The sequence below is a fragment of the Triturus cristatus genome, chromosome 12, assembly GCF_964204655.1.
Source record: "Triturus cristatus chromosome 12, aTriCri1.1, whole genome shotgun sequence".
NCBI lineage: Eukaryota > Metazoa > Chordata > Amphibia > Caudata > Salamandridae > Triturus > Triturus cristatus.
This window is the reverse complement of record NC_140595.1, coordinates 590,837,617-590,851,354: the sequence shown is the minus strand read 5'-3', so window position 1 is coordinate 590,851,354 and position 13,738 is coordinate 590,837,617. Positions and strand designations below refer to the sequence as shown.

The window sequence follows — 13,738 nt, the reverse complement described above, 5'->3', positions numbered from 1 at the left end:
CACTCGCCTCTGTCCTCCCTCAACAACGGGGATACACGTAACACGGATGTGTGAGGCATCAGAGGCCAGTCCTCGAGAGGGTCACTCGCCTCTGTCCTCTCTCAACAATGAGGATACATGTAACACGGATGTGTGAGATTCATCAGAGGCCAGTCCTCGAGAGGGTCACTCGCCTCTGTCCTCTCTCAACAATGAGGATACATGTAACACGGATGTGTGAGATTCATCAGAGGCCAGTCCTCGAGAGGGTCACTCACCCCTGTCCTCTCTCAACAATGAGGATACACGTAACACGGATGTGTGAGATTCATCAGAGGCCAGTCCTCGAGAGGGTCACTCGCCTCTGTCCTCCCTCAACAACGAGGATACATGTAACACGGACGAATGAGGCATAAGCGGCAGTTTTCTCGTGCGCATTCTGTTGTTCTCGATCATAATTGGAATGTCCTTTGTACTGTAGTAATACATGTGTGCGAGTACTACATTTCTATAACGTGCGTGCTATTGGGACACATTTATTTTCAATGCATTGGTATATTATACACACACACATATATAGATGTGTGTGTGTGTGTGTGTGTATATATATATATACACACACACACACCTCTTTTAGTAATTGCAAAATGCCTAGATGGAAGCCACATATGAATTCATGTTCACTGCAATGGTGTAATATATATGTGTGTCACACACAGACGCTATTTTTTAAATAGTTGTGAAGAGACATGGCATAAAGCATGTTTGCAGGTGTCGAGTGTATAATATTCTATTGATTACCATGCCCCCCTTGAGGTTTCACATCTCCTGCCTCATGCCCCACCCCACACTAGAATGGTAATACTGCAGTGCTGTCGAGTTGGATCGTTGGCTTACCTACTGATGTTTACATTCATAATGCAATTGTATGTAGCTCTGTATGCATTACTTCTGTGTTTATTTAGAAGTATCCAGTGATACCCAATGGGGTGGGCATATACATCTGTACATAGATCTTTTATAACATATATACAGTGTGCGTAAAAAAAAAATATATATATATATATATAGTTACACACATTTCAAAACGGAAATATATATAGGGGGCGGAGGGTCCTGTTTGAAATATTATGTTACGCACATTCATGTGCATACACTATGTATTTATGTTTATAAACTGATTTTTGTGTACTATAATTTATTCTTGAATTATATAATACACGACACACCCATCTGAATGCAAATCTATGTACAGAGTTATGTTTATGTATAAATTATATGTAACATGTATCCAAGTTAGATAAAATATGCATTATTTGGTCGCATGTACATACGACCATCATACACAGTATTACCCTGATGTAAACTGTAATGTAAATATGCTACTTGCAGAGGAGAGGGTGTGCCTTCGATCACTCGTCTTTTTTGGTGCAGCACACTTAGAGGATGACAGATGAATGTATATGTTTACATACATACATTTCCAATGCAGATGTGTGTAGATTCCTATGTGAGCACGTGGCCACGACTCCCGCTGTGCACACACTTGGTCTCGACACGCAGAACAACGGGTGTGGGGTCGGGTGATACTCTCTGTGACCCCAGGAAAGAAGAGGGTGTGTGTAAAATCATAGCGTTGTGGCTATAGCGCGTGTGTATTTAGACCAGCACCTATATAACACATACGTGCGTGTACGGCAAGAAAAATACAATTTCCACGAGTCCGATTGTGAAGCGATTTCTGCGAGAATTATTATCATGTACCTAAGTATATATGTATGCGTTTCTATGTGTATTATATGGATGTGAATATCAATTAACGCAGTTTGTGTGCATACTGTATTATAGAAATAGCATACGAAACCAGAACCAAGAAATTCTACAAAACAGTAATAATATATCTATTTGTATGTTTGTGTGTACATATATATATATATAGTATAATGTCATATCAGAACTGTTTATAATAATGAATTTCAACATACCGTAGCATCGTTTTTATTAATGAAAAAATGATGCCTAATTACCTAAAATCATTGACATTGCACATGTATACAGACAAATTGAAAATATGAAAACAATGAAAAAGCATTCCACTTCATTATCGTCTGTAATTATGTATACACGCATTTATTATGTAGAAGTGTTATTTATGTCAGCTTTAATAATTTGTAATGATAACCTAGCCTTTGTCGCAGCGCATAAAGCGTATGTTAATATAATGTATGAGACTGTATAGCAGTACTCGCATATATATTGTACAGCCCCTATAGCAAGGGTCTAAGCATTACAGATTGGCATCATACACATCGTCGTATTCCGAGACAGAAGGCGAGGTTCTGTGCGACCGGAGAAGGCTCCTGGCGCCCAGTAGTGTGCTGCTGTGTGTCGGGTGGCCCCGGACAGACATCCCGTGCCTTTCAGGCCAAGTTCACCCTAGAAATCTGTGAGAGGGGGCAGGCCCCCCAATATAATGTAAGTCAAAAACAGAGCGTCTCGCCGATGAATAGAGGCCCCCCAAAACCGGGGAGGGTTAAAGTCTTACAATGTAAAGGGAGAAAAGAGGGGGGTGGGTCACCGCCGGGCTGGGGCTCACAATGTAAAGGGTCACGGTGTTAGAAGAGGCCAAGGCGCTCCCACCCTGCTGGCCAGGGGCTCAGAGTGTGGGGGAAGGAGAGGTCGTCTAGCTTCGGTCATTGCCTTACGGTTTAAGGGCGCCGGCTGAGGTTACTGGGTGACACCCACCCTCACATGACGCACATTTCACAAACTCGGGTCTTTATTTAAGCTGTCATTGTTCTCTGGGGTATTAGTCCGGTTGGTTCACTTCAAATCAACCAAGACTACAACTCCCAGAATGCACAGATTCGATACATGGGAGCCGTGGATGAAAATATGGCATCCTGCTGTTGGCATTGATTCGTCTGGTAACGCAAGGCAGCATGGGCACGGTAAGAATGGCAGGGGCCGACAGGGTGGCACCCTGGCCAGGGGTCCTAGTGTACAGACCGGCACCTCACGAGGCCTGGCTGTGTAGGAGGACAGAGCGCCCTGGCTATGGGGAACTGCTAGTGTGGGGCTTTTGAAGGCCTCAGGGTAGGGAGGACAGGGCGTTTCAAGCCGGGCTCCCTCCAAGGATGGGGCCAGAGTCGGGCCGGGCAATAGGGCAGTCAGGAAGCCCCAGACTGGCTAGTCTGACAGGTTAGAGGTGCTGTCTGTTGGTGGGCTTGTGAATGGTCTGGTGGACCAATTGTTACTGTTTATTTACCTGCTATGACCACAAACTGTTTGCAGCAAACCCAGATCCATGCAGGCTCCCTTACCTTGTAAATCACCTGTGCGGCATCTTTACAAGTTCACAAGGGCTCCAGTGTCAAAGGTGAGCCACTGTTTTAGCTATCTGACTCGTCAATGCGGGACCACTGCTATTGTGGTGCCAGGGCCTTTTTTCTGTGGCAGTCTGACCCTCGATGGGGATGGGAGGGAGAAGAAGTGGCTTACAAAGAGTCTTTAACCACCTGATAATTTATTTCAACAAGCAAGGGCTAGAGATAAACAGTCAAAAAACAAAAGTTGTGCAATTATCAGGCCCTAGTCCAGGAAAATTCAGGTGGTTTGCAAAAAACAAACAAATAGGAAGTTCGTACATATAAGTATCTTGGGATTCATTTGGGTCGAGGTATGTCCTTCACCGAACAGAAAATAGCAATAAGAGCAAAGGCCCAAACACTAATCTTTGCCTACAAACAATTGAAACAAAAACTGAGTTGCCCATCATACAGTCACCTTTTGAAAGTAATGGCCTCTCAATTACTTCCTGCACTTGCATATGGTCTGGAAATATGGCATGGCCGGGAATTTGAAGTTTTAAACAAACTACAGATAAAGGTGTATAAAGCCATTTTTAATCTTCCGAAAAGTGCATCACGGCACAGATCCGTCTGGAATTCTGTTTACAAAATCAGGAATTCCAGCGTCAATCTGTTTTTGTAAAACTGCTGGAAACTCCGTTCCTCGAATCCTGGTTCTTTGAACAACCTATGCTGGACTGAAATAAAGGCCCAGTATGAACTAAAAAAATCTTATTCATGGGGCGAATACTTACGATCAGCATTGGCAGCACTAGACATACAAGAGGCATGGGATAGTAAGATGGAAAGGTGGCTTTTAACAGAGTGTGTAACAGTGCTGCAAAAAATCAGTCCTTTTTTGAAGACAAAAAATTACTGGTAAAACGCAAACACTCTTGGACAATCATAAATTCCTACATTAAACCAAAACCGCAAGCTTATTTAGCGACACATTTTCGATTGGTTCTAAAAAAAGAGTTTCATGCTGAACCGGTTTGGAGAATACGAAACCAAGGATTTGCGACAAACATGAAAAGGAAAATCCCTAAATGCAAATTGCCTTTTATGAGGGTATTTCAACGAATCTTTATGCCACTTAATGTGCATCTGCCCCGCAGTAAAAGATGCAAGAAGGAGTCTTTTAAAACTAACCTTAAATTAACGTAACTTTCGCACCTGTAGACAAACCATAACTTGTTGGATGGGGGAACATCTACCATCTTAATCTGTCAAGGGGCTAAGTTCCTTACCTTGATTGACAAACTCTTACGATTAGTGGGCAATACTAAATGAATTAGGTCATAAATGAGTTGGAAACCTTGCATGAATTGAATTTTTTTTTATATATATATAATGAATGATCTTTTTATGAAATTTTGTTTTAAATCTTTGTAACCGTTTTTTAAACAAACTTTAGGAATCATGCTTTATGGTTGTGATAACCAAATAAAGTTTCTTTTGACTGACTGACTGACAAACAGGGAGGGAGAAGAAAACCCCAATCAGGCCTGTCAGTGTGAGAGCATAGGAATTCTCATCCACGGCCAAAGTCACAGAGTAGGGCACTCCTTCCAGGCTCGGGCTCTGAGAGGATAGGAAACCTGAGCCAAGGCTGGGGTGAGACAGGATAGGGCCCCTCAATCACGGCTGTCAATGTGACAGATTAAGAAGCCTCAGACAAGGCTAGGGATCAAAAAAAGTAAACACCCCAGTGCCAGGCTCACACTGCGAGAGAATTTTATAGGAAACCTAAGGGCGATAGGGGATAGGGCACTCCACTCGGGGCTCTCGGTGTGAGGGTCTTGGAAGCCTCGGGGTGAGAGGGGATAGGGCACTCCACTCGGGGCTCTCCGTGTGAGGGGCTTGGAAGCCTCAGGGTGAGAGGGGATAGGGCACTCCACTCGGGGCTCTCGTGTGAGGGGCTTGGAAGCCTCAGGGTGAGAGGGGATAGGGCACTCCACTCAGGGCTCTCGGTGTGAGGGGTTTGGAAGCCTCGGGGTGAGAGGGGATAGGGCACTCCACTCAGAGCTCTCGTGTGAGGGGCTTGGAAGCCTCGGGAGAGAAGGGATGGTCTTGGAAGCCTCGGGGTGAGAGGGGATAGGGCACTCCACTCAGGGCTGTCGGTGTGAGGGGCTTGGAAGCCTCGGGTGAGAGGGATAGGACACTCCACTCAGGGCTCTCGGTGTGAGGGTCTTGGAAGCCTCAGGTTGAGAGGGGATAGGGCACTCCACTCGGGGATCTCGGTGTGAGGGTCTTGGAAGCCTCGGGTGAGAGGGGATAGGGCACTCCACTCAGGGCTCTCGGTGTGAGGGTTTTGGAAGCCTCAGGTTGAGAGGGGATAGGGCACTCCACTTAGGTCTCTCGTGTGAGGGTCTTGAAAGCCTCAGGGTGAGAGGGGATAGGGCACACCACTCGGAGCTCTCGGTGTGAGAGTCGTGGAAGCCTCGCAGTGAGAGGGGATAGGGGACTCCACTCAGGGGTCTCGTGTGAGGGTCTTGGATGCCTCGGGGTGAGAGGGGATAGGGCACTCCACTCTGAGCTCTCGGTGTGAGGGTCTTGGATGCCTCGGGTGAGAGGGGATAGGGCACTCCACTCTGGGCTCTCGGTGTGAGGTCCTTGGAAGCCTCAGGGCAAGAGGGGATAGGGCACTCCACTCAGGGCTCTCGGTGTGAGGGGCTTGGAAGCCTCGGGGTGAGAGGGGATAGGGCACTCCACTCTGGGCTCTCGGTGTGAGGGGCTTGGAAGCCTCAGGATGAGAGGGGATAGGGTACTCCACTCAGGGCTCTCGGTGTGAGGGGCTTAGAAGCCTCAGGTTGGGAGAGGATAGGGCACTCCACTCAGAGCTCTTGTGTGAGGGGCTTGGAAGCCTCGGGGGGGAGAGGGGATGGTTCTGGAAGCCTCAGGGTGCGAGGGGATAGGGCACTCCACTTGAGGCTCTCGTGTGAGGGCCTTGGAAGCCTCGATTGAGAGGGGATAGGGCACTCCACTCAGGGCTCTCGGTGTGAGGGGCTTGGAAGCCTCAGGGTGGGAGAGGATAGGGCACTCCACTCAGAGCTCTCGTGTGAGGGGCTTGGAAGCCTGGGGGGGGGGAGAGGGGATGGTTCTGGAAGCCTCAGGGTGCGAGGGGATAGGGCACTCCACTTGAGGCTCTCGTGTGAGGGCCTTGGAAGCCTCGATTGAGAGGGGATAGGGCACTCCACTCAGGGCTCTCGGTGTGAGGGGCTTGGAAGCCTTGGGGTGAGAGGGGATAGGGCACTCAACTCGGGGCTTGGAAGCCTCGGGTGAGAGGGGATAGGGCACTCCACTCGGGGCTCTCGTGTGAGGGCCTTGGAAGCCTCGATTGAGAGGGGATAGGGCACTCCACTCAGGGCTCTCGGTGTGAGGGGCTTGGAAGCCTTGGGGTGAGAGGGGATAGGGCACTCAACTCGGGGCTTGGAAGCCTCGGGTGAGAGGGGATAGGGCACTCCACTCGGGGCTGTCGGTGTGAGGGCCTTGGAAGCCTCGGGTGAGAGGGGATAGGGCACTCCACTCGGGGCTGTCGGTGTGAGGGCCTTGGAAGCCTCGGGTGAGAGGGGATAGGGCACTCCACTCGGGGCTCTCGGTGTGAGGGTCTTGAAAGACTCAGTGAGAGGGGATAGGGCACTCCACTAGGGGCTCTCAGTGTGAGGGTCTTGGAAGCCTCATGCAAAGGCTCAGGGTGAGAGGATAGGGCACTCAGGGCTCTCAGTGTGAGAGGTTTGGAAGCCTCATGTAAAGGCTCAGGGTGAGAGAGGATAGGGCACTCTACTCAGAGCCGTCAGTGTGAGGGGTTTGGAAGTAGGGCTCTCATTGTGAGAGGTTTGGTCAGCCCAGCAGCGACCATGGGCTTGGCACTGGGGGAGGGGGGGCTGAGCGCCCACCACCAATCAGCCGTGGCGCCTCCTGGAGGCAGTGGTGTAAACAGAGTGTGCGAGGAGGTGTCGGCTGTTCTCCCGGTTATGCCACGGGGCTCTAACGTAATTCTTAGCCTGAAGCAGGGCGTCACATTTTAGGGACCAGCTAGCGCTGCCCACAACCTCTGGCATTCTATGAGTTTAAACTGAAGACGCAGCAACAGGAGTGAGAAAACCTTTGCAATCAGCAGTCGTATTTAAATGCAACAATTGGATAAAAATGGGATTTAAAGAAGAGCCACCGCTTCACTTTGCTGCGGGGGGGCGGGGGGGTGGGGGGGTCTGCAGCCTCGCCGAGATGTTACATTTTGGGACTTCCACCAGCCACTCTCGCAGCAACCATTGTGCCCCCAGAATAGCATTAACCCCCGGGCGCGCACAATGGGCAGGGAGCCGGGCACACACGCCTCTTTTCCCTGCAGTAACCTTTCGCTTTTTGCGTTTTTTTCTCCATTTTATTTTTAGCACACGACAAAAAGGGGAGGGTTTGGGAATCTCTGGCTTCTGAGCCTTGTCACCGAAGCTGGGCTCTGACCTCTGTCCTGTGTGCAGGGGCAGACAGCAAACATGAAAAAAATTAAAATAAACTTCGCAGAACTGTTCCTCCTCTACAAAGCTTTCGTGGCAGGTTTACAAACCCGCTAAGCGTAGGGAGATCAGGGAGGTGTTTGGGTGGGACTTGCGCCTCCCCACTTACGCACAAAATGTGGGGAATTGTCTGAAAACGGTTCTGTCGGTGGGGATAACGGCTACATGGGTCCCCAAAAACAGAGGAACGCCTCATTGCTGAGGAGGGGAGGGGGGGGGGGGGGCGTTTCAGCCGCTGCACAGTGGTCAGGGGAGCCGAAGTACAGAGGTGTCAGGGCAGCGCCCCGTCTGAAAACCAACTTTTGCGCCGTTTACTAAGAAAAGAGCAAATGCATCTGCCGGAATAGGGCGGAAATGTTTAATTAGTGTTGGTGGCACACTTTGGAATTCCGATGGTGTCAATGTAAATTAACAGGAAATCGCTGGCAGGTGGGATTCTTTTGCTTTCGGCGGACGCCTTAAAAGGGGGCAATTTAAATGTGTTTTTCTTTTTTGGGGGGTTCTTTCGTTCGTTCCGCCCCCTTTTTTCCTCTAATTTTCATTTGTCTTGTTCTTTTTTTTGCTATTTGACTTTTTCCTTTCTTCTACTTTTATCTTTTTGGATATTTCGTCTTTGTTTTGGCATATTTGTTGTTCGTTTCTCTCAAACCCCTATTCTTAATTTATTTATTTTAATGTTACACCTATTATCGTTTTGATGTTGTTGCTTTTTCTTCCTTTACATTTTATCTACGTCTATTTGCTTCTTTGTCTTTTCCTTTTTGCCCACTCACCTTTTTCCTTTTTATTCCTGTTTTCCCTTCTTTTTTCTGTATTATTCCTTTAGATTATGTCTTTACTACTTTCCCTCTTACGTTCCTGCATCTTTAATTTTAGTAGAGGTCGCCCGTTTCCTTTCTCACAACTTAATTTGTTCAGTTTTTCTCCTTTTGGTTTCTTGTCCCTCTCCATTTTTCATATGAACTGCTCTATCCTGTTCCCTTTTTATCCAGGTACTTTTCTTTTTCTTCCATTATTTCTTTGCCCCATTTTTTTTCTCCGTGTAGTTTGCTGCCGATATCAGTTTTCTCCATGTCATTTTCCATCCGCTTCCCCTGTCTTTTTCCGTTTTCTCCACTAGGTTCCGTGCTTTTTCTGGTCTTTTTCCGTTTTTAAAATGTTAGGTGTCTATTTTCGTTCTCGTGTGTCATTTCCTATTTTCTTCTTGTTTCTGCACTGTGGCTTCCTTCTTTATGTGGCGTTACGGTTGCTTCCAATTTACTCTTTGCAGTCTTCTTTTTTTCATTTTCTCCATACAGCGTCCCTTCTCTTTCACTTTTCTCCGTGCATGTTCCTCTACCCCTTTTAAGTAACCGTGGTTCCTTACCGTTTTCTTTTAACTGTGTGTAGCTTCTTACAGATTCCAGTCGCTGTCCCATTTTAAAGTACACACTCGTGCCATTTTTCATTTTCTAGATATAGGTGTTTTCTGATTCCCCCTTGTCTAATTGTACTGTCTTATTTCTTTTGTTTGTCTCCTGGTAGTATTCTTCTGCCTGTTTCCATGTCCACAATGTTGTTTTCTGTCTATTTCTTTTTTAACATAGGTTGGTGTGTTACACATTTTCACTATTGTAGTTTCTCGTCTCTTTCATTTGCTCCCACAGGCTCCATATTCTTTACTTCTTGTAATTTAATGTATCTTTCATTTGCTTCTGTTGATTCTTTTCTCCTTGTAGATTTGCCTCGTTCCGGTTTTTCACGCAAATGCGTCTTTCCGTTTCTTTTCTCCACGTACTTCCCAAATGCAAAGGGTCTGTCCTATTTCCTTTTGTCTCCACATGCCTTCCCGTTTCATATTTTCTTCGTGGACAGTCTCGTCTGTTGATGATTGCACATTATATTTGTGCCGATCTCTTTCTCCGCCCGCTGTCTATCTGTGACTTGCAGTGTCTTTCCTTTCCGTGAAGGTATCCAGCATTTCTTCCTTCCTCCTGCGCTCTGCTTCTCGGCCCCTCTGCCTCCTTCTGCCCCATGTGGATGTCTCCTCGGGCTGGGCTGCCCCTTCTCTGCTCTCCGACCATGGGGAGGGCGGGGCTGGGTCAGAGGTCCCGGCGGCTGACCCTTTGCTCTGAGAGCGTTTGCATTTTTCAGCTCTCCCTGTGTTGCTGGGGCCGTCCCGTCGTCTCTAAGAATGGAATCTTTCTGAGGAGTCGGTGGCCCAGACGGGGGCCTGCTGCCCTCCTCTCGCCCTTGGCAGCCCCTTCGCCTTGTCCATGTCTGTAGGTGCGTGTTCAACACACCTGCGGCCCTTCAGCTTGGAGGATAAAATGGCCGTTCTTCGAACACTCACGGCCACATCCTCGCTAGTTGTGGGGCGCTGACACCCCGGGGTTGTGTCTTCGTGGTGCATCAGCCGTGCTCGCCGCGGATTCTCCACCTCCCAGTCTTGCTGCACATTCCACCGTCCGTGCACATTCCTTCGATGGTCGGATCGCCCACATCTGCGGCGGTCGAGGTGCCCTCCCGCTATCCAAAGCTGGTGGCAACTTCCTCCGTCCGAAACCCTGCAAACACATAGCCAGCGATGTACAGATAAGCACGTGTGCATGTCAACAGGGATGCAACAGTCTGTGGATGCGGATGTGTGCACGCACGTACCTGTGCAGACAGCCGAACAGGCATACGGTGCTATGGGCTTTTAGTATCTATGCATGTATGTATGTGTGTGTGTATACATATATACACACACACACATATATACACACATATATACCACACCCACATATACCAATAGATGCATTCAAAGTAAGTTACACCACCAATATCTGTCTCTATGACAGTTTCTTTCCACATATGTTCCCTCGCTCTGTATTCCTGAGTCGACCTTGGCTGTGCTTTCCCTCTTTCCCGTGGCTGACTCACTCTTCCTCCTACCCCTGTGTGTGAGGATCTCTCACTGGTACTCAGGCGGCAGTCTAGGTGCAGCACCAGCCTGGAGCTAACTCTCAGGCACTGCTTGCTCTCGTTTCCCGCCTCCTCCGTCCTTGTAACGCTGCATCCTTGTGTAGAGTAAACCTACATTTTATACTAGAAGCACTCTGCTGCACTACTGTGTGAGACACAGGCCGATGCCACCTTCCCACTGCCCTACATCATATAAACGTCTTAGTGTCCTGTTGTGCCCTACAACCATCACTGTCAAAATATTACTTGTGCTTTGTGCTACCCCCATCCTTCCCTCAGCCCTGCTGCATCCTGTAAACATTACATATGTTGCTGTACTCAAAAAGCATCCCATGTCTTATGCACACTCCGTGTGATGTTGCATCCTTCAACCACTCCCTTGTGTACAGTATCACAATCCTGTTATAATGCTGAACTGCGGTCACCCCATTGCCATGCTGAGTCTTATTTCATGCCCTGCTGTCCACTGCTTCCTTCACTCACCCCATTGTCCTTCTGTCTATTAAAGAACAATATTGTGTGCTGCTGCATGCCAGGGCCATCCCTGTCCAGCTTTATCTTAGAAACATTACTTATTGTGCTGCTGAATCCAACAACCATTCTATTCTCCTGTTGTATGAAAAGAAATATTCTCTTTTGCTACTGTATCCTACTGTCTTGCTGTGTGTTATTAACATGTCTTTGCCCTGCTGTCTCCCAGGACCGTCCCATTGCCTTCATCTATCTTGTTATAAACGCTATATTGCCTCGCTGTATCATACAAGCATTGGGTTGTCCCGCTATTTCTCACAGACATCTGACTGTCCCCTACAACCATCCTATGTATCATAAAAACATCCTCCCAATAGTTCTGCAGTCACAATACATCCTTCACATGTTCCCACTGTCCGGCTGTAGTACGTCCACAGTCTACTGTGGTCCACAACCATCTTTTGCTCGGCAGTAGTTGGTGAACTATCACAGAACACCATTAACCGCTACCTTCTACTTCTGTCTCGTGTAATCATTTCAGTGTCTTGCTGTATCTTACAAACCGCATATATCCCAGACGTACCCTGCAACCATTCAGTTGTCCTGCTGCCAACATACATGCTCATTTAACATAAGCCACTCACATTTTCATCCATGTCTTGTGAACATGCCGTCACTTGTAAGCATATATTAGGGGTTTACACCCTACTAGAATTGCATGGCCCTTCCCCTGTACCCTACTAGTAGCCCAGTCTACTACTGTATCATACACACCTTCTATGGAAGCCACTTAAATAATGCTCCCTACTTTATCCAATAGGTATAACATAATTTAATTTCCTACTGCATAAGCGGGTGCCCCCTGAACAGCCTACAGCCTTCCTTTGGCCTGTTGTACTCAATAAAAATGTTCAAATGTGTGTCGCTATAGGTGTTGCATTACTTCACCGCATCCTGTCGGCATCCTGGTGTCCATCTGTAGCTACTGGAATTCTACAGCACCGCGAACTACTCTCATCGTCTACTTCATCGCCATATTGTCTTCTTCTAAACTATAGCCATTGCTGTGTTGATGCATCCAAAGGGTGTCCTATGGTCTTACTTTACGCACGTTCCTGCAGTACAGAGCCTGTATCCGTCTGTTTTGCCATTCCCTGTAGACATCCTATTGTGCTACTCTATCACTGACACCAGATACTGTGGTGCTATGTATCACAACCGATTCCGGGCATGGAACAGTCTTACTGTGCCCTATTTAAGCACCCTGTTGTCTTCCTGTACCCAACAAACACTCACTGTACTATCTACCTTGCTCGACCCTGCAAACGCGCAGAGCTCTAGCTGTATTATTGTAATCTAACTGTACATGAAGGCACGCTGTTCTTTTACTGTGCCTTATTGGCATGCTGTGGTCTGATTGTTTACACGATAGTGCCTAACTCTGCCTGTAGGCACTGCAGTATCTAATCCTAGCCTATGGGTATGCCTCAGCCTTAATGTAGCTTACAGGCATGGGACGATCCAAGCAGTGCCCTTGTAAGCATGCTATTGTCTTAGTGTGACCCTATAGGCGTGGAGTTGTCCTAGGGTCCCTATAGACATGCAGTCCCTATGCATGCTGTTGCCCATGCAGCTCTATAGTTATTTTCCATGTCTCTATTGATATCTGCACCACTCCCCCTTCTGATTTCATTTAAACATCCAAAGCTGCATTTGCAAGAAGAAAAAAAAAAAAGAACTGAAGCTCCCCCCGCCTCCCCCTCTCCTGGGCTCACATTCCTGCTCTTCTCCTCTCTCTCCTGTGTGTATATAGTTTTTTTTTAATAATTTCTTTTTTTTTCTTGTATGAGATCTAAACTTTCTCCCCCCTCCTCCCCTTCCACCCCCTCCCTGCCCGATCTCCCCCCGCCCCCTCCCCCCATAGCACTGATGCAGAAGGTGGTAATTAGCCCTTCCCCGGTGCCCGGTAATGAAGCACATGCGCACTGCATTAATCACAGCCATTTTTTGCAGGAAACTAATTAGCAGAATAAAGATCCAAAGAGTTTCCTGGCTGCGCTGCTCGGGGTCTGTGCAGCAGCAGCAGCAGCCGGAGCTCTGCGCCCAGCGCCGGGATCCGAAAGAGCCGTTGACCGGGAGCACCCTGTACCTTGGATCGGGAGCACCGGGGCCACCCTGCACCGGGAATCGGGAGCGTCCTGCGCCGGGGTCCTGGAGCGCCCCGCACCGTGGATCGGCAGCGTCTAGCACCGTGGATCGGGAGCACACTGCACCGTGGATCGGCAGCACACTGTATCAGGGATCGGGAGTGACCCGCACTGGAGGATCTGAGCACCGTGGACTGGGGATCCGGAGTAACCTGCGCCCGGGATCGGGAGCACCGTGCGCCGGGGGACCTCCACCGAGAGCACCCAGAAGACCCGCCGCACCCCTCCCGGGACCTACACCCCCCCGCCCCCGGTGCACGCCCCC

The 13,738-nt window shown here is 48.4% G+C and overlaps 1 long non-coding RNA gene across 1 annotated transcript; it reads right to left on the bottom strand.

Moving 5' to 3' along the window:
* Window positions 1-1,961: 1,961 nt before the first annotated feature.
* LOC146776336 (uncharacterized) lies at window positions 1,962-13,700 on the bottom strand. The gene is made up of 2 exons (XR_014972088.1): window positions 13,416-13,700; window positions 1,962-10,395 (listed from the first exon to the last, which is right to left on the bottom strand). It is a non-coding gene; the product is annotated as an uncharacterized LOC146776336 (long non-coding RNA).
* Window positions 13,701-13,738: the final 38 nt, after the last annotated feature.